We start from the raw sequence: 20,355 nt of genomic DNA, 5'->3' as shown, positions 1-20,355 counted from the left end.
GCAGTGCGATTGGAGGAGGCCAACGAGGCTGAGCCCAGCCAGTGGAAACCCTAGCACTATAAATACAGCATCAACTCCACTTTGATGGGACATTCATTCACACTCAATCATTGACAGTTACAAGCAGTGATATCACATTCAATCATATTGAATTATATTCACTCACAGTCAGTTACAGAAAAGACACACAGTCACACAATCAAGAGTATTCAGCGATTCAGCAATACTCTTGAGATTTGACTGACTCACACTTTATTATCTTCCCCACAAAGATACTGATTCTCACGCCGGAGGGTTACCCCAAAGAGGACCCCTCTGTCCCTTTCTGAGGGGTAAGTAACGGCGCTGTTCATTTTGTAGGTGGAAGAACACGGATTCGAAGGAACCATCGGTGAAACAGTTTAATCATACCCGAGGAAAGTAGATCTGCTACCAGTGAGTAGATCCACGTTTCTTCATTGGCGCCATCCGTGGGACAAAACGGCAATCAGATCTCATCCAGATCTACGAAGAAAAATCAATCACCATGGTTTCTGGAGTTCGTAACGTTGATCAAGCTCTGGAGGATATTGAACGTGAGGGTGTTAACGACGGACAGCAGGTTCTGAGGGTTCCGCGTGATTCTACGCGTACCACCAGCAACCGTCCCTTCGTCACAACCCCTCACGGCCAGACTGAAACTCCTCCAGACGATCACACGTTACAAAATATGGCCGGCGCGAAGCTGAAAGGACCAATGGGTCCAGAAGATGAAGCAAACGATCCGAATGAATGGCTCATAAATGAGCAGCGGCGTCTGATGGAAAGTACACTGAAATGATCAAACAGAAGAAGCTAACCGACCAAACACAAAGGCAAGCGATTGATAAGCAGCCTACAAAAAGACCGCGCGCGCCGGAAGAAGGGCATTCTGTTCACACTACGCACACTGAGTTCAGTGATGAAGAAGTGCATAGCATGAGGAAGACAAGGGATACTCATGCAGGAGGCTCGCAGCTCCGCGCGCCTGTGAACATGGCGCCTGGGGCCAGAGCAGATCTGGATCTGCACATGCCATACAGCCCACGGGTCAGAGGGCAAGTTGACGTAACCACACCCTACAGACCAGCCATCCTGGTAAAACACTCAAAGTTTACTGCGCGCATCGCGCAGGCTCCCATCCAGCACAAGACCAAGATGCCAAGTGGTCTGGGCAAATATGATGGCACAACAGATCCAGATGACTTTTTGCAGGGTTTCTATAACACGGGAAACCTAGAGAGCTGGACGATGCCAACATGGTGTCATATGTTTGCTCGCTGCCTCACGGGCGCTGCGCGGGTATGGTTCGAAAGCTTGCCGACAGGGCAAATTGATGGGTTCGAGGAACTATTAGAAAAGTTCCAAGCCCACTTCGTACAGCAGCGCAGGCACACGCGCGATCCTGATGACATCATGCACTGCATACGCAGGAATGATGAAACGATTGAAGATTACATCACTCGTTTCAATCAGGAGTCCCTGGCAATCGGGGGCATAACTGAGCAGCTCCTGCGCGTGGCCTTTATACAAGGCGCGCGCAGTGATCAGTTACGACGAGCTCTCGTAAGCAAAGATGGTATGCCCACCACGTGGGCCAAGTTAATGGAGGCATCGCGAGTTTTCGCGAGAAATGAGAAACAGATTGCCCAAGATAGGGCAAGAGAAAGAGCGCATCAGGCTGAATCACCGCGCAGCAAAGAGAAGAGGGCCAAACAGAACTCTGTATGGTCCAGGTTGCAGCCAACAAGTTTTTCTTCCGCGGAAAAACAAGCGCAACCAACCTCACCCCAGCCCCAAAAGGATGCTCGTAAACACGGGGAGGGTGACAAGAGGGAGGGCGGCAGAGATCCCAGCAGACCTCTGCCAAGAATATGGACTCCTCTCACTAAAACACCTTCACAGGTGTTAAGTACTGAGAATGTCCAATTCAAGCCTCCCAAACAACTACACTACAAGGGACCGCAAAACAGTGGCAAATATTGTGAATTTCACAGGTCCCCGGGCCACAACACCGACGCATGCCATCATTTAAAGGATGCGATCGAGAAGGATGTAAAGTCGGGCAGGCTGGCTCACTTGGTAAAAAACCAAAGAATAGAAGATGAGCAACCGGAGGGAGCCTCTGCCAGCAAGAAGTACAAAAGAATCTGTGTGGCTGAGGGGGGACGACAAGGGCAGACGTCAAGAAAGAGAAGCGCGCAAATTCACGGAGATTGGCGCGAGCAGCAAGTCATCTTCCCAAGAATCAGGGGAGGCCCTTCAATAAGCAGTCCTCTAGTCATTACCACACACATTGCTCATTACGAAGTGTCAAAGGTCCTGGTGGACACTGGAAGCGAATCTGACATTATGTATGAGCAGTGTTTCAGAAAGTTAGACCCGGCAGACCAAGCGCGGCTCGAAATTGTGAACGCACCGATCTGTGGTGTCTCAAATGAAATCATACATCCCCTAGGCCAGATTCAGTTTGAACTAACTATGGGGGATGATGAGCACAAGCGAGCCGAAGTTGTCAACTTCTTGGTCTTGCCCACCACGTCATGCCACAATATGATCCTGGGTAGGGGAACGATTGCCCAATTTAATGCTGTACCGTCGCCAGCGCACGGCGCATTGGGGATCCCTACACCAACAGGCGTAGCATTTGTTTACCGCGATCATTTGTGCGCAGTGACAAGCACGCCGCGGGAAGGGAGAATGAAACTTACAATGGCTGACAATGCGCCAGAGAAGTGGATTTTAAACCCAAAATTCCCAGAGCAAACGGTCACAATTGGCGCTACCATTTCAGACGAAACGAGATTGAGAATGAAAAAGTTGCTTACAAAATACACGTCGGTTTTCGCGTGGCAACACTCCGATATGACGGGGGTCCCGCGAGACTTGGCGCAACATTCTCTTAACACGTTTAAGTCGGTGGAGCCAATTGCACAGAAAAAGAGAATCATGGGGGATGAAAAGGCGAAGGCCATGAATGAGCAAGTGGAGGACCTGTTGCGCGCAAACATCATCCGCCCAATTCGATACCAGACATGGGTAGCCAATCCTGTGATGGTAAAGAAAAGCAACGGGTCATGGAGAATGTGTATTGACTTCAAGGACCTCAACAAAGCATGTCCGAAAGATTGTTACCCCCTCCCAAACATCGACGCAAAGGTGGACTCCGTGGCGCCATTCAAGCTCAAATGTTTCCTGGATGCCTATAAAGGCTATCACCAGATTCAAATGGCACCACAGGATGAAGACAAGACGGCCTTCAGAACCGACAAGGGTGTTTTTTGTTACACAAAAATGCCCTTTGGTTTAAAGAATGCGGGCGCAACCTATCAGAGACTTATGGATTCGGTTTTCAGTGAACAAATCGGAAGAAATCTAGAAGTCTACGTCGATGATTTGGTGATCAAGAGCAGGGAGGAGAGACAAATGCTCAAAGACATCGAGGAAACCCTTCAGCGCCTAACGGAGGTTAACATGAAGCTCAACCCGAGCAAATGTACTTTCGGCGCAGAAGAGGGGAAATTTCTTGGTGTAATGGTCACTAAGGATGGTTTCAAGGTGAACCCTGAAAAGGTGGAAGCCATCCTTGACATGCCTTCACCATCCACCATGAAAGAGGTTCAGAAGCTGAATGGTAGATTGGTGTCAATCAACAGGTTCCTAGCGAACCACGCCAGCAAATCTACTCCATTCGTTAACACCTTGAGGAACTGTTTGAAGAAGAGCCAATTCAAGTGGACGCCTGAGGCTGAGCAAGCTTTCACTGAGATAAAAGAATGTCTCATTAAATTGCCAGCGCTCACAGCTCCACTTCCTGGCGAGACCCTTACATTGTACCTGTCAGCTGGAGACCGCGCGATCGGCGCAGTATTATTGGTGGATCGCAAGGGGATACAAACGCCGATATATTATGTGAGTCGGGTGCTCACAGACCCTGAGACGCGCTATTCCATAATGGAAAAGTTAGTTTTGTCACTAACACACGCGTCGCGCAAGCTCCATAGATACTTCAATGGTCATCCTATTGAAGTTCTGACTGGTTACAACATCCAGCAAGTTTTGCGACGCCCCGCGCTCTCCGGAAGGCTGACAAAGTGGGCGCTGGAATTAGGTGAACACACGATCACTTATAAGCCCCGTCCAGCGATAAAGGGTCAAGTTTTGGCGGATTTCATCACGGAAATCCCAGACGGAAAGATTGAAGAAGCTCAGCGAGAGGTAGATCCTCCGCGAGCAAATGATGAAGAAGATGTTTGGAGGCTATTCACTGATGGAGCCTCCAACAGCGAAGGGTCCGGCGCAGGCCTCAAACTGATGGACCCTGATAATCGTGAATATACTTATGCTATCAGGTTGGACTTCAAGAGTACCAACAATGAGGCTGAGTATGAAGCCCTGCTGGCTGGTCTGCGCATCGCGCGCAAGTTTGGGGTTAAAAGACTAGAGGCGCATGTTGATTCTTACTTGGTAGCTGCTCAGGTCAACGGCCTATATGACGCCAAGGAGAACACAATGCCTCTGTATCTAGAGCAGGCAAAAAAGCTCGTTGAGCAGTTTGACTTCTTCAGAATAATACACATCTCGCGCAGCGAAAACAAGTCCGCTGACGCGTTGAGTAAAATGGCATCAACTAATTTTGATCACTTTGGCAAAGATGTCAGGGTGGAGGTAATGAGCAGCCCGTCAGTGCAAACGCAATCGGTCCTTGTAATTCATACAACCCCTTCATCCTGGATAACTCCAATAACAGAATTCCTGATGAAGGGGAAGTTACCGGACGATCGCGCACAGGCGAGAAAGATAAGACACAAGGCACAGAACTATAAATTACTTGATGGTACATTATATCGGCGCTCTTATCTTGGACCGCTCATGAAGTGCCTGGATGCTGAAGAAGCAACCTATGTGATTAGGGAGATTCATGAAGGAATCTGTGGAATTCACGCTGGCCCGCGCATGGTGGTTGCCAAGGCGATGAGCTCAGGCTACTATTGGCCAGGCATGTACTTGGATGCGCTAAAAGAAATCCAAAAATGCAAGGCATGTCAGAGCTACGCGCCAAACACCATGCGTCCAAAGAACAACTTGATTCCAGTCACCTCCGCATGGCCTTTCCACAAATGGGCCATTGATATTGTAGGGCCCCTGCCGCAAGCGCAAGGGCGAGTGAAATTTTTGGTAGTGGCGATAGACTATTTCACAAAATGGGTTGAGGCCAAGCCACTAGCAAAAATCACAGCTGAGGCGATGAAGCAATTTATCTGGAGCCACATCATTTGCCGTTTTGGCCTTCCCATGGAAATTGTGAGCGACAATGGCAAACAATTCACTGACAGGAAGATATCAAGCTGGCTCAGAGAATTGCACATCAACCAAATCTTCACATCCGTCTACCACCCTCAGGGGAATGGTCAAGTGGAGCGCGCGAATCAAAGTTTGCTAAATGGGCTGAAGAAAAGGTTGGAGGGAGAATCCCATTCTTGGGTCGAAGAGTTACCTAATGTCCTGTGGGCGCACAGGACATTAAGCAAAACTAGCAATGGCGAATCCCCGTTCAGCCTAACCTATGGGACAGAGGCTATGATCCCAGCAGAAATTGGATGCCCATCCCATAGGGTACTCATGATGAGCAAAACTGATAACGAGCGCGAAAGAAGATTGGACCTTAACTTGCTTGAAGGGCGCAGAGAAGCGGCTATCATTAATGAAGCCAGATACAAGAAAAAGCTGGAAAAATATTATAATCAGCGCGTTAAAGAATGCCACTTCAAGAAAAATGATTTTGTCCTTCGAAACAATGAAGCTAGTCGCGCAATACCCCCAGGAAAAATGTCCCCCAATTGGGAGGGACCTTATCAAATTTCAGAAGATTTGGGGAAAGGCGCGTACGCTTTAAAAGATTTGAATGGAAAAAAGATACCGCGCTCGTGGAACGCGGCACAACTTAGAAAATGCTTCATGTAAAAGTTCAAATTTGTAATGAAGGCTTTTAAGCCATCATGAATGATGATTCGCGCTATCTTTCAATATTTGTTCTATTACCTTTGCATACATGTTTCACACTTCCTTTATTAAATTGGAACAATATGACAACACTATATTGACTTCAAAACAAAATAAAGTGAAGTAAAACATACATGCGCGAGCCTTAGCTCAAACGCGTTAACGAGTCTTAACTCTAAAACGTCAGGGCCTTAGCCCAAACTTACGAGCCTTAGCTCAAACACGTTAATGAGTCTTAACTCTAAAAACGTCAGGGCCTTAGCCCAAAACAAAGAGCCTTAGCTCAAAACACTCACAAACATCCATCTTACATCCAGCGCAGCCTGATCATAAAAATCCTTAAACATAACTAAGGCAAAGTACATGCCATATCATGTTAAGGTCTCAGGTCGAGGCCGCGCGCGGAATCATAGTGGATATCTGAGTAACACAAGCTGACATGTAATGGCTAAACTCATACTTCCAGCCCGCGCGACAACGACGCGCGAAAAGGAAAATAACGACAAGTTAGCGCGCATGTCAGCATGAGCAAGATACTGCGAGAACCACAAACAAAATAGAACAGAGGTTAAGTGAATAATTTCCATACAACCTTGTTCTTATTTTAACGTGCAAGCATATCTTATATCTATAAAACCAAACATGAAGAGATGAATGGAAATGCGCAAGATATGAAAACGAGAGAACAAGTTTCATTCCATTGGATCGAAATTTACAAGTATGATGAGTTACAAATTACAAGTATAAAAAATAAATATACAAAATTTGATGAAGGGCTTCTCAAGTCTCCACGTCGACGTCAGCCGCTTCATCATCCTCATCATCTCCCGCAGCATCTGGCGCGGTCTGCTCCTCATCCCCGAACTGACCATAGTCAAGTTCTTCCTCCTCATTGGAGTCTTCGATCACAACGGTGTCACGAGCAGATTCTTTCGCCCCACCAGAGCCGCTGGCAGGGGCAACATCCCCCGCGCCACCATCATCGCCACCAGCCCTCTCGCAATCATCAAGCAACTTCTTTAGCGCGCCGAGGTCGGGCTGGTCAGCAAGCGCAGCTATCTGTAAATCATTAGAAAAGTAATGAGTACAAAACACTTAGAAAAGTTAGTCAAGAAAAACTCATTATGGTCAAGGTACCTGCATAAGGATGGGGATGGGAGTATTCATATACTTTTCCCCCACCGCGGCCATGTCCGCGCAGGCCGCATCGCTCTTGTAAGGGTACTCGGATGGGTTCTTCCTCAACATGCCATATTCATACCCATCCGTAAACCCTTCAGCTCGGCCCACCAAACGCGCGGCGGCATTGCAGTCCATCACAAGGGCTTGAAACTCGGCGGAATATTTCATCGCCAAAGCGCAGCGAGCCATGCCCTGTGACACCAGCCATTGGCGATCCTGCGCGAGGCCAGCAACAGACGTCTCGAGGGCAGGAACCTGAGAGTTTAATAACTCAACAGTTTCCTTAGTCTTTTTTAGTTCCTCCTTATCAGACGCTGCTGCCGCCAAAATTTTTTCTTTCTCCGCCTGCGCAGCACCAAGTGCTTCCTGGCTAGACGCCGCCGTCGCTAAGGCCTCATCTCTATCGGCCTGCGCGGCCGCCAAATCCCTTTTCAGGCGCGCAACCTCGCTCTCCAGTGATGATTTCTCAGTGATACTCTGGACGATAGCTTGGTCACGCGCCTCGGCCTGCTGTTCCAAGACACGCACTCTGCGCGCGTACTTGGCAACTTCGGCCTCCGCCAACTGCTGCTTCTCCCGCGCAGCTTGGAGCTCATGCCCGCGCTTGATGTATGCGGTGTTGGCACTTGCTCTGTTTTCACTGAGCTCCGCCTGAAGTTTCTCAGCTCGCGCGCGAGCATCAGACAGGTTCCAGGCGGCCACCTTAGCCTCTCGCTGGGCTTCCACAAGAGCGTCGCGTACTTTAACATAATCACGACGAAGCTCTTGGGAAGCAGCGAAGAAAGCCGACCCAGCGAAAACATGGTCGTTCAGCAAGTCCGCGCGGGTGCGCTCCTCCTGATACCTCCTTTCAGTAGGAGGCACGGCATGAGCCCAGAAGTCCTCGCATACGCCCATGGATTGAAAGGAACTCTCTTCATTAATATTCCATCTCGGGCGGTAAACGGGGACACCTTCCTGCAAAACACAAGAAAAGTTCTAAGTCATAAAACATACTTATATGGAGATACGCGCAGCGGACCAACAAATCAATACATACCTGCGGGGATGAAGCAGGAAAGTCAGCGCCAGCCCCACCAGAGGTCTGCGCTGCGAACACTTGCGGCATCGCAGGGCTGGCGCGGTCTCCCAAGGAGTCTTCAACTTGAACCCCCTCGTCCTCTTCGTCTTCTTCAACAGGCCTCTTCTCCTGCGACCTGGAAGGCTCCAAACCAGCCTCGCGGGGAGGGCTGTGTGCAGGAGGAGGCGAGGGAGGTCTCGACGCCGCCAGTTCGGCGCGCAATACGGTTTCCTGCTCCTTGGTAATCCCAATAAGGGGAGATTCAGCACTAGCAGGAGCAGGACCAGAACCAGCGGCGCCGGAAGTGCCGCCGGGAGTATCACCAGCAACTGTTGCGCCAGCTACAACTCCTATGAACAAATAAACAAGGGAAAATTGTTTATGACTGACTCCAAAGGGAAAAATTTAAAAGACATATGTACAAAACTTACCTTGGCGCAATTCTGTTCGCGCATCGAACATCGCCATAAAATCCATTCTACCCTTTTCAGAGGGTAGAACAGGGGACTTCGATGGAGTCCCCGGCGCAGCCGTGGCACCTTGTGGCGCCTGCGGCTGATCTGTTACCGTCGCTGCCTCTGCAAACATTTAAAGGAGCAAAGGTTTAATAACAATTCAGCCAGATGAAGATAAATAAAGTATACCTGTTGCAGGCGCGGCACTGCTTCTCTCTTCAGCCGCGCGAAAGGAGGAGGCGACGCCACCATACCTCAAGTGGACAGGAGGTCTGCCCACTCTCACAGGCAGAGAAGCTAAAGAAACCTTTGTGGTAAACACCTGGGTTTCCTTAGGTCCCTTCGTTTGAGCATGGGGATGAGCGACAGGGGTGTCCTCTTTCTTCTGTTTCTTACTGGCCCCTGCGCCAGATTTCCCCTTAGCTTTGCGCTTTAGTAAAGGCGCCTCCTCTTCCTCCTCCTCCTCTTCCGCGAGCTCTAGCTCGTAGTTTTCAAGCGCATCTACAAAAACAAGCGACAGAAATGTTAATAAACTTGGGTATTCTAAAGGAATGAGCAGCAGTGCGAAGACTTACCAGGCGCGTCACCGTCAAAGTCAAAATCCAGATCTACTGGGATGAACAGGTCATCGAAGCGATCCGGGAAACCAACCTCCCCAGCGCCAAGTTCGACGGAGCCGCCCTCCACATGTTCATCATAAGCGGCAAGGATGTAATCCTTGGTGACTGCGCAAAGCCAAGTTAAATGATATCAGCAAAAGAACGATGCTCGCGCAAATATAAAAAAAAAAAAAAAAAAAAAAAAAAAAAAAAAAAACTTACACAACCCGTCGACTTGGATAACGGGCTCAAGCGCGCTGTCGGCCCAGAGCCTGCTCATGCCGACCCCAACCAGCGCCTCCTCGCAAATTTTCTTCGCGGGGGATGGTTCGGCGGTCAGTTTCTTAACCCATGCGCCAGTTGGGTTCTTGAGGACACCCTCATCCGCAGGCGCAGAAGTAATAGAGCGCATGGTCATACGGATGGGGATCACACCGGCCTTAATGTAAAAAAACCTCTCAGACCAGTCATGAAGGCTCTTGAATGAAACAGTGGAGCACTTCACTTTCTGACTGCGAGGAATAAAAGAGATCCAATTGTCTTGGATCTTGGCCTTATAAAAATATTGAAAGCGCCGAGGAGTGGGTTCCTCGCGCTGGGATTTGCACATGAACTCAAAGTGAGTCACGCGCACGAGTCCAAACGGATGGACTTGGGATATGTGAATCCCATAGAACTTCAACAGTGCACCCACAAACCTTGTCATCGGGAGACGAAGGTTGCAGTGGGAGAAAAAGTGGCTATATAGGGATATATAGCCGGCAGGCGGGTCCGCCGCCGTCTGCCCGGACCTAGGCAACATGCAGCCAAACAGGGTGGGAAAGCCCTGAGAGGTGATCAGGTTGTCGAGATCTGCCTGCTTCAATTTGCAGGGGATTTCATTCCACCTTTTGGTGGCCTTGGTCCTCCCTACTTCCTCCGATGTGGTCTCAACAACCTTCTTCCCCTTCCCCTTTTGCTTCAATGTCGACATCACCACAGATTTCACACGGCGTCTTCGAGAGGCAACGGAGGTGATTGAAGGGCTAGACGAGTATGAACTATCAGACATACAACTGTAATAGCCGATAATCGAGGATTCGAATCGATGTAAACACTCAAATCAGAATGTGAAAGCAGAAATTTGAATTTTAGCAACAATGAAGATGAAGATAAAAATTTCCTAAGGGCCTGCTTTTATAGGCCCAGGAGAGAGAAATGTGGCAGCTGATCGGGTTTCACGCGCCCCCACTCGCAGGGGCAACCCAACGACGGCGCGACACGTGTCCCTAACAGCTGTGTGAGGGGACAAAAAGATGTAACCGACCTGCCACGGAACAGAGACGCGCCCCCACTCGCAGGTACTAACCAATGCGAGTGCGACACGTGTTCAAGACAGCTGTGTGAGGGGACGTGAAAGGCAACTGTAGCACCTCGAGCACACGAAACGTCTGACACGTTTACGGCGCACGTCATCACCAACCAACCACGTGTTTGGACCTTTCGTTTTCAACCAAATGGATAGAACTTCGCGCGACGGTGGAAACAACAAAGAAAACGACAAAACCCCCTATAAAAGGACAATTCAGTGAGTCTAATATCTATCTTACCACGCTCGCGCAAGATAAGACACACATTAGACTGGGGGGGCTTGAAGAGGTATGTACCCGCCTCAACACCAAGCAAGGCGGGTCAACCCACAAGATAAAGACATTATGAAGGCACAAAGCCAAAACCCAGGCGCATCGCGCATACAAAACATGCTCAGGCATCATATGCTCGCGCATCACATATGCGCGCGGCGCATATCGCATGCTCTTGCACATCACATGCTCGCGTGTCACATATGCGCGTGGCGCACCAGCGCGCGGCGCATATCACACGCTCGTGCATATCACACCTGCGCATGAAATATCTGCGCGTGAGAATAAAAAGAAGACTTCGCGCATCCTCAGGATGGGCGCATATCACGCGTGCACATAATCAACCTCGTCCTTATCCAAATCAGGATCAGGGCAACCTTGATTGTGCACGTCAGACACTCTTCTAGAAGGCATCTTTTTAAGGAGTAAGAATATGCTGATGTTGACAGCTGCCAAATGAAAGGTCGACAACTCAGCATGACACATGTGCTACCACATGATTTCAACCAACGAGAAAGCGCCAGGTGTCCCAGAGGACACGTGGCGCAGTGCGATTGGAGGAGGCCAACGAGGCTGAGCCCAGCCAGTGGAAACCCTAGCACTATAAATACAGCATCAACTCCACTTTGATGGGACATTCATTCACACTCAATCATTGACAGTTACAAGCAGTGATATCACATTCAATCATATTGAATTATATTCACTCACAGTCAGTTACAGAAAAGACACACAGTCACACAATCAAGAGTATTCAGCGATTCAGCAATACTCTTGAGATTTGACTGACTCACACTTTATTATCTTCCCCACAAAGATACTGATTCTCACGCCGGAGGGTTACCCCAAAGAGGACCCCTCTGTCCCTTTCTGAGGGGTAAGTAACGGCGCTGTTCATTTTGTAGGTGGAAGAACACGGATTCGAAGGAACCATCGGTGAAACAGTTTAATCATACCCGAGGAAAGTAGATCTGCTACCAGTGAGTAGATCCACGTTTCTTCAGTGAGGTTAATAGCCTGCTCAACAGTTAGCTACTTAGATCTCAAAACACAATGATTTTTAACAACTGTAGCCCATGTTAGATGGACATTATTCTAGGCAATTATTTTGTTTTTCATGATATACTTGCATAATTTCGATTCAAATGCTAGCTGAGCATTAATTCATGTAAATAAATAATTAACCCAACACTAGCTCGCTGTTGCCACTGCAATTCATAATCAATCATACACGAGTGATCAGGATTATTTACAGCATTTTACATCATCTTACAGCATCTTGTGATCATTAAAAACCAAAACGTTTTTGTAGAGTGAAAAAAATAAAAATAAAAAGAAATAAAATTCATGTAATGTTATGTTCATCCCACATCGTTCACAAGATTAATATGTGTTGAGTTTATATAGAACACCTGGGCAAGTAAAAACGTTCCTTCGGGGATATCTGATAAAATTGGAACAATACAGAAAAGATAAGCATGGCCCCTGCATAAGGATGACACGCACTAATCGAGAAATGGTCCAAATTTTTTTTACTTCCCGTTCGTTGTCATATTGCCGCAAAGGGAAAGGTATAAAATCAGTCACGTACTTCAATTTTTTGCTGCATATTCTGTTTCCAGACTTCAGTTTCATGTCTGCTGCAAGTCATATTTTGTTTCCAAACATTGTCGAATCTGGGATGGCAAGTTTTCACTCTTTTTCTTCAAATAAAAGCCATACAAAATTATGCGTATTTTATATTTACTGTTAGGAAAAAATAATAGAAACAAACACATGTTGGAGAAGAAGTGAAGAATGGTGTATGCTCTCTTTAATTTGATTTGGTAGAATATAATTGGGGATAACAATATATACTCTCAAACCATCGAATTCGTCAAATGTTTTGTATATGACAAAAAAAGATAATCTTACAAAAAGCAACAGATCAATATATATGGTCAGTATTTATTTATTTATTTAATCAAAGTGTCTGTTTTTGTTTTGCAAAATAAGGAATCAACATAAATCTTTACAAGAAGTCATTCATATACCTCAGATTCGCTCCACACCTCCTATGATTCTCGATAGATTCTTGTCCTCCCGAGAAAGCGCACATTTTTATGGTACTCAGTACTCACCTTTTAATTATCAGTAACTGAAATGAAAAAACAAGTAAATATGACTGCATGCTAATACATGTATACTACAACTTTACTAGAATATAGGACCACTAGAGATAACTAAGCTTTGTTTGTTTATTTGCATAAATGATTGATTAATTACGGTGCTTTGCTAAATCATCATCATCATCGTACTCAGTATATCCCACAAATAGCAAAGTTATTGTAAAGTCTGAGAAAGGTAAGATGTAGACAACCTTACCTCTATTCTTTATGAATAGAGAGGCTGCTTCTGGTGAGACCCCCGACTCGATAGTTGTTTGCATCAAGCCTTGGACATAAGGCACATAACACTCAACCATCGGAACACCGCCGATTGGTGCATGTACCATTGTCTTTCGGCTATCAACGTCACTATATGATGCCTGATTAACCTTCTGCCATTTTTAACGGTGCTTTGCTAAATGTATTATATATATGTGAACTGGTTTGACCGTTTGACTTTACCATGGGTTTTGAACTGAAAATCATATTTGTGTAGATTATTCCCTTTATTATTCAATGTTTTAATAACCTCAAAGAGCTACATGGGTTTTGAGTTGAATACTTGAATATCCAATACATGCGCTCTGTTGTGATTATTAAAGTAGAGTGAAGAAAAGAATTAGAACTCATGTAATATTGTAATGTAATGTTCGTCCCACATCGGCAAGAAGACCAATTTCTTACATGCTTATTAACCTGGCTTGGTGAGGGTCGTCCCTTCGGGGACATCCGATAAAATTGGAACGATACAGAGAAGATTTGGCCACTGTGCAAGGATGACATCCAAATTTTTTTTATATTTGTTTCGGTTTTCTGCTTCCATTTCTTATATTTTGATTTTTTTTTATTTTCATGTCATTGGTTATTTCAAGTGCCAAATTTTACTAAAATTCATGATTTTGTATATTTTTTTCCGACCCGATCATCGTGCTCCTTAAATACACTTCATCGTATTTTTGTTTCGGTTTTCTTCTTCCGTTTCTTATATTTTGATATTTTGATTTTTTATTTTCATGTCATTGGTGATTTCAAGTGCCAAAATTTTACTAAAGTTCATGATTTTGTGATTTGCTATAATTACAAAAAATCTGTTTGCTCTTCATTGCCGGTGGTTTGATTATTTGCCCAAGTGAAGTTTTTATACTTGCACTGTTAAATATATTTATTTATCATTACACATTCAAATAATTTGTTTTAGTTGTTTGAACTAATATCCCTCTTTTTTCACTGCATTAAGTAATTAAGTGAATTCCAGAGTGAAACATTGAAACCACAGTTAACCAATAAAAACTAAAAAGGAAAAAAGCAGACAAGGATTGGGAATCATATAAACTAGAGGTAGGTACAAAACCAGGTTCCGGAACAGGACCTGTCGGTATGAACCAGGTTTAAGTTTCTCAGAGAAACCATACCTGGAACCGAACTGGACCCACCGAAACCCACCTCACCTATACATGGTCAAAACCCATACCCGTCCAGGCCAAAATCCGATAGAACTCAGCAAAAATCGGTAAAAGTTTGGTAAAAAATCCGACCATACCCGGAACCGGTCCCTACCCGACCCGTTTTTCGACTTTGTTATAGGGGAGTGCAGGAAACCGAAAAAACCAATCCGAACCGAAAAATCCAAACCGAAAAAACTGATCCGAAACAAAACCGACGGTTTGGTTTTATGTTTTTGTAAAAACAGAACCAAATTCCTAAATTTTTATTTTGTTTTATTTTAAATTAAGTAACTTATAATAATGTAACTAAAATGTAACTCAAATACTTTTGGTCAATTAGCAAAATTATTTAAACCTACATTCATTATTTTGGGGCAACTTTTATTTCGACCTAACATTTTCAAGCTTGAATGACAAAAACCAAAAAAGCCGATACCAAACTGAAAACCGACAAACCAAAATCGTCAAAAACCGAAACCAAACGGTTTAAAAAAAAAATCTAAAATCCGCAGTTTTAATTACCGGTTTGATTTTAGTCCAAAACTGCATTGAATCGCACCACGTACACCACTACTTTGTTGCAGGGGAGTGCTAGAAACCGTAAAAACCCAATTTTCGAATTTTCCCATCTCTAATACAAATGGTTATAAAATTAAAAACACAATTACAAAGCAAATGGGCTTGGACCAGGCCTGTTATCGTTAAGGGCTTTCGAAGTCCATATTTCTTATCGAGTATAGTAATAAACCCTAATCAGTAATCACCACCCATTCATTCTATTCTGCTTATATATTCATTCAAGCATCCACCTCCAACAAAAATAAAATAATAATAATCTTCTTCTACAATAACACATTTTATTTTCGTTTATTCCTATCTTATGTTTAGTTTCTTAATATATCCTGAATGAATCCGATGCTCTGGATAATAATATGATGAAGGAAGCATGGTAATGTGCACGAATATCAAGTAACTTATTATAGGTCGTCATGTCTGCTCCCACTGATTTTTTATGATTTGGGGGCCTGGATTAAATCTACATTTTCATGTTTTTTTTTTTTAAATCTATTATTGTTTTTGTAACCTGTTGTATAAAAGCAGAGACCTGTTGCCGAATAATAATATGAATGGGTTTTTCGTAAACATCAGGGAGCTTGAGCTGGGCATTGTTATTGGGTGAACCTCTTGATTTTTTATATGATGGAAAAGGTTCCAGTAACCGAAGCTAAGTATTTATTTATTTATTTTTATTAATTACTTTTGGTTTATTTCTTACAATTTTTTGATTTTATAGATGATAAATGGGTTTATGCAATGTAAGTTTACGAGCTTAAATGTTTGACTTGAACTAGTGGCGTATCTAGATTGAAAATGGATGTAAATGACAGTTGAGGACTAATTTTTCAAATATTTGATAGTTAATCGAAAGTTTTAGTTTGGATAAAAAATGTAAAAGATAGGTTTTGAATTTGAGTCGGTAGAGTCAAAGTGATTCATAGTTTCATACCCTTTCATATGATCTTACTAAACTTTTAAGAAGATTTTATTAAGGGAAAATTATCAAAATAAACATGTTTGATCAAGAATTTACCAAAATACACATGCATGTTTTAGTCTACATCTCTCCAATCATTGGTTTTTTTGACCAATAAACAATTGACACGTCATCGAAGCCGGCTAAGGCTGCAATCAATCGGAAGGTAATCAACAGCCCGATCAACAACAAGCCAATTTCCATCACTATAAACGATGACGTTAACAAACATATTTTTTTTTAAAATGAGGATTTTGTGATAAGAAAGTAAAAAAGTTTGAGAGGGTGAAGATGGTTTTATAAGATGTAATGAATATGGTTGTATAGTTTTATAAAAATGGTTGGTGAAAAATTTAATTTGGGTAGATAAATGTATTTAATTTTAATGGCTAAAACATGCTGGATAGGAGAAAAAAAATTGACGGCTAAGCGAAGCCGGCTAAATAATTAATTGAGTAGGTAAAAATATTTAATTTTGGGGGCTATATTTACACTGACTAAAAAAAAGGCTAAGTGAAGTCGGCTAAATATATAATAGAGTTAGTAAATTTGGTAAAGTATTCAATTTTGGTGGCTAAAATTAGACGGCTAAATGAAAGAAAAAGAAGGTGGCTAAGTGAAGCCTTAGCCTATAAGCCGAGTTGGAGCCGACTTAGAAGGAATATTTGGAGTCGGCTAACTAAATAGACGCGTATTCTGAAGCCGACTAAGAGTCAAAGATGCCGGCTAAATAACCATAGATGTAGGCTAAGTTTAGCCGTCTTTGACACGTGTCGAATTTTTATTGGCTAAAGGTGAGACCCGTTTACTTTTCATAAAATTCTGTGCCCATAAAGTGGCGGCTAAGGCTTAGCCGGCTAAGGCTTAGCCGGCTTCGGTGACGTGTCAGTTATTTATTGGTCGAAATTGGAGATACGTAGGCTAAAATAGACATGTCTATTTTGGTAAATTATTGGTCAAACATGTTTATTTTGATAATTTTTCTTTTTATTAAACTGCTAAATACAATTTACATACTGGTTTCTTAAGAATGTTAAAAATGTTATATATTTACACTTCACCGACAAAGCCCCTTAACCCTACCTAAATCTGCCTTTAACTGGAACGAATCATCATTGTATCATTAAATTAATTTAAGTTAAAATGTAGGGAAATTGAGGTAAATTATAATTTGTTTACTAAAATTTTATTTAGCCAAGCAATTATATTATTAGTTACATAGGAATTAGGCTTAAGAGTTTAGGATTTTAACCAATGTTTTCAGACTCGACCCGGGCGTCGATCCGGACGTCTTACCGGGTCAAAGGTCGGACCGACCCCGGAGGGCGGACCGATTTTTGACCCGGATGACGTCATAAATAATTTATATATATATAATTCATATACATATAAAAATTAATAATAACAAAAAATAATAATAATAACAAACTTTAATGTTTATTTATGTTTTATACATTGTTTTTTGAATATATATGATATATATTTGATCAATAAAGACATCAATAAAGCTTGGTTGGTTGGCTCATGGGTAATTATTAAAGCTTATATCTAGGAAATGACCCAAGTTTGAATCCCACCATACACATTTCATTTTAGATTTAATAAAAAACGGGTTTTACCGGTCGACCCGCCGGGTCACCGGGTCCGGGCCGACCGCCACCAGCCAAACCCGGCCGGGTTTTTTGAAAACGGGTCAAATGCCTCAGCTGGCCCGGTTCCGAGACCGGGTCCCGGTCGGACCGGTCCGACCGGCCGGGCCGCGTCGGGTTTCAAAACAGTTATTTTAACTATATTATTTAACAATTTGCTGAAATTATTGGTTACTCTGAAAGACATGTATTTGGATGGAGTCAACACATTGACCTTTGAATTATTTAAAGGAGGCATTTGTATCATGAATTCAAACTTAAGACTTTGAGGCTAAGTGAGGGTGCAAAAGCAGGTGTTATTTGTTCTTCAAGTTGTTGAAAGTGTTTGGACCTTGAATCTTTGGCAAATAGACTAGACCGGGGTTTTTTTATAATGAAGACCAAGTTCATAAAGAAAATTATTTTTCGTCTGAAATTATTCCTGTGTACTCAGAAAAGTATTATGGACATTATTGACTTCATAAACGTGTTGATTTGTTTCTGACCCCCTAACCACTTGGTTCAACACATGACAAACTGGATAACGGCTTACATATTGGAAGCAATAACGTTAAATATAAATTCTCCGAGCTATACATGTTCAAGTTGACTAAAGCTCAACTCAAGTTCATATGGGCTTGGAATGACTTATTATTAAGATAGATATTCTTGTCTTTAAATCTAAGTTATATGAGAAATTTAACTGTATCTTGAAAGATTTCAGGAAACAACGAATGATCTCTAGAGAATTCTTGTACATGCCGGTTAAGTAGTGAATTGAGTTTATCTCAATGCTAGCACTACACCTAATATGATATATTTCTCGTACAATAGAAAACATGATGAGCGGAATACCAAAAGAGCTCTAGTTAAGGTGTTAACTAAAAAAATACAACATATCATTGAATTGTGACTTGAAATGATAATTCAAGAAGTTACACATATGAGATTTGTCAAGATAACCGCTAAAGATCACATTTAGTTTTACAATCTGATCGTAAGATAAATGTTTTAAGTTAGAAATTGTTCCAAATGAAGCACCCGAATAACGTTTATATACAGGGTCACCATTTAAGCCTATGAACATCTCATACTACTGCACTGATAGCTTACCACAACTGGCCATTATATATGGAGGTCCATCATATTGCTCAGCTACGTTATCTCATAACTCTTAGTACATTTGAGGTGATAGAGATTTCAATATATGTCATTAGGAAGGCTATGGCAATCTTTCGTACAACCTTCCTATTAATTGACGCCAATTTGTCATTTTTTTTTCTGTTAAACTTCTTTCATTATATAGAAACATAGATATTACATCAACATAGCAAGTAGGCGGGCAACAAGCTGCGCCGTCACCCCTTTCTTAATTGCAAACCCTAACCTGCTAAGGACATACCCCTGCCTCTTTGGAGTCGACACATTGCTATGCACAACCCGTTGGACCCTGGTTAGGAAACGGATAGCTTCCGGTGCCAAGGAGCCAAAAGTATCAAAAGCCAGAGGGACAAACATTTATCATCTTCTTTTGAGTATTGTGATGTTTGGCATTTATGACTCTTCTATGGTGTAGATTAGAAGAGGAAACACATGGTATATGTTCTACATTCACCATTAAAGTTATAACCCAACCTTATAGTTGTTGAGAAAGTGCATCATTACTCTCTTCCACATAGAGAACTAGATACAAGCCACTTATTGATCAAAGTTCTCTTGCATTTATATGTTGATAATTATTTATGAAAGATCCGATGATTAACTTACGTATCAAGGTGAAGTTTAAATGATTCAACAACAAAGCTTCGGTGCCCATTGTTGTATCAGTTGCACAATATTTTATGCTTGATGGTGTTTTAATTAGTTGCAATGGAAGTATTAGTCACAATTTAACTACGGATTGATAAAAACAGTAAGAATTGATATCATCATTTTAGTTGAATAAAATTGTCAACAATTTTTACACCATCATATGTTTGTTATATACGCATAGCTAATTATCCCTGTTACATCAAAATAAGTAGTTAGATTTGAAATAATATATAATTATATATAGATATAGTAAATATAAATAAATATAAACGTTATTATCTTTATTATGATCTTACGAGGGTAACAACACAAGTTTTCAAAAACAACTCTCGGTCAATAGCAACATTCGGTAGGAAAATAAATACATTTGGTAGAAGTAGCCACTATAACATCAGTCCTTATATATTTTCAACACAATTTAAATCGTTTGATCAAATTTGGGAACTTGATCAATGACGGACTAAAATATTTCTCACAGGGTTAGAAATTTTCTCAGTTGACAATCGCTATATATTCACACAAATCAGTATCGGTCGGGATTTTACACTATAATACTACTAAAAAAATTTCAGAACAGATAGCCGACCCGCACCAAAAGATAAGTCCACCCCAAAACATGATAAAATAATGTTAAATGAGACCCATACAATAATTTAAAACTAACCTTCATAACTTGTCATGTATAAGAATGACATTGAGCTCACTCTTGTGGTGTGATGTAAAAGTATCAGTATTAGTTAATAAAAAGTAAGGTTTAAGCTTTACAGACGACAAAATTAAAAATGAGTTGTTATAGAAGAAAAAACAAGAATGACATTGATTTGCCATCAAATTATAGCTTAGATCTCAT

The 20,355-nt window shown here is 42.7% G+C and overlaps 4 non-coding genes across 4 annotated transcripts; all 4 read left to right on the top strand.

Moving 5' to 3' along the window:
- The first annotated feature begins 12,367 nt into the window (after positions 1-12,367).
- On the top strand, positions 12,368-12,470 carry LOC143631918 (U6 spliceosomal RNA). Its single transcript, XR_013153456.1, has one exon. It is a non-coding gene; the product is annotated as a U6 spliceosomal RNA (small nuclear RNA).
- A 1,329-nt stretch (positions 12,471-13,799) lies between these two features.
- Positions 13,800-13,899, top strand: LOC143631920 (U6 spliceosomal RNA). The gene has a single exon (XR_013153458.1). It is a non-coding gene; the product is annotated as a U6 spliceosomal RNA (small nuclear RNA).
- A 1,565-nt stretch (positions 13,900-15,464) lies between these two features.
- Positions 15,465-15,575, top strand: LOC143631915 (small nucleolar RNA snoR100). Its single transcript, XR_013153453.1, has one exon. It is a non-coding gene; the product is annotated as a small nucleolar RNA snoR100 (small nucleolar RNA).
- Positions 15,576-15,622: 47 nt separating this feature from the next.
- LOC143631916 (small nucleolar RNA snoR74) lies at positions 15,623-15,764 on the top strand. The gene has a single exon (XR_013153454.1). It is a non-coding gene; the product is annotated as a small nucleolar RNA snoR74 (small nucleolar RNA).
- The last annotated feature ends 4,591 nt before the right edge of the window (positions 15,765-20,355 follow it).

The sequence above is a fragment of the Bidens hawaiensis genome, unplaced genomic scaffold (assembly GCF_021521415.1).
Source record: "Bidens hawaiensis isolate Kalapana, Puna unplaced genomic scaffold, B.hawaiensis_p1.1 tig00006258_1, whole genome shotgun sequence".
Classification (NCBI taxonomy): domain Eukaryota; kingdom Viridiplantae; phylum Streptophyta; class Magnoliopsida; order Asterales; family Asteraceae; genus Bidens; species Bidens hawaiensis.
This window is presented reverse-complemented; position numbering and strand designations above follow the sequence as displayed.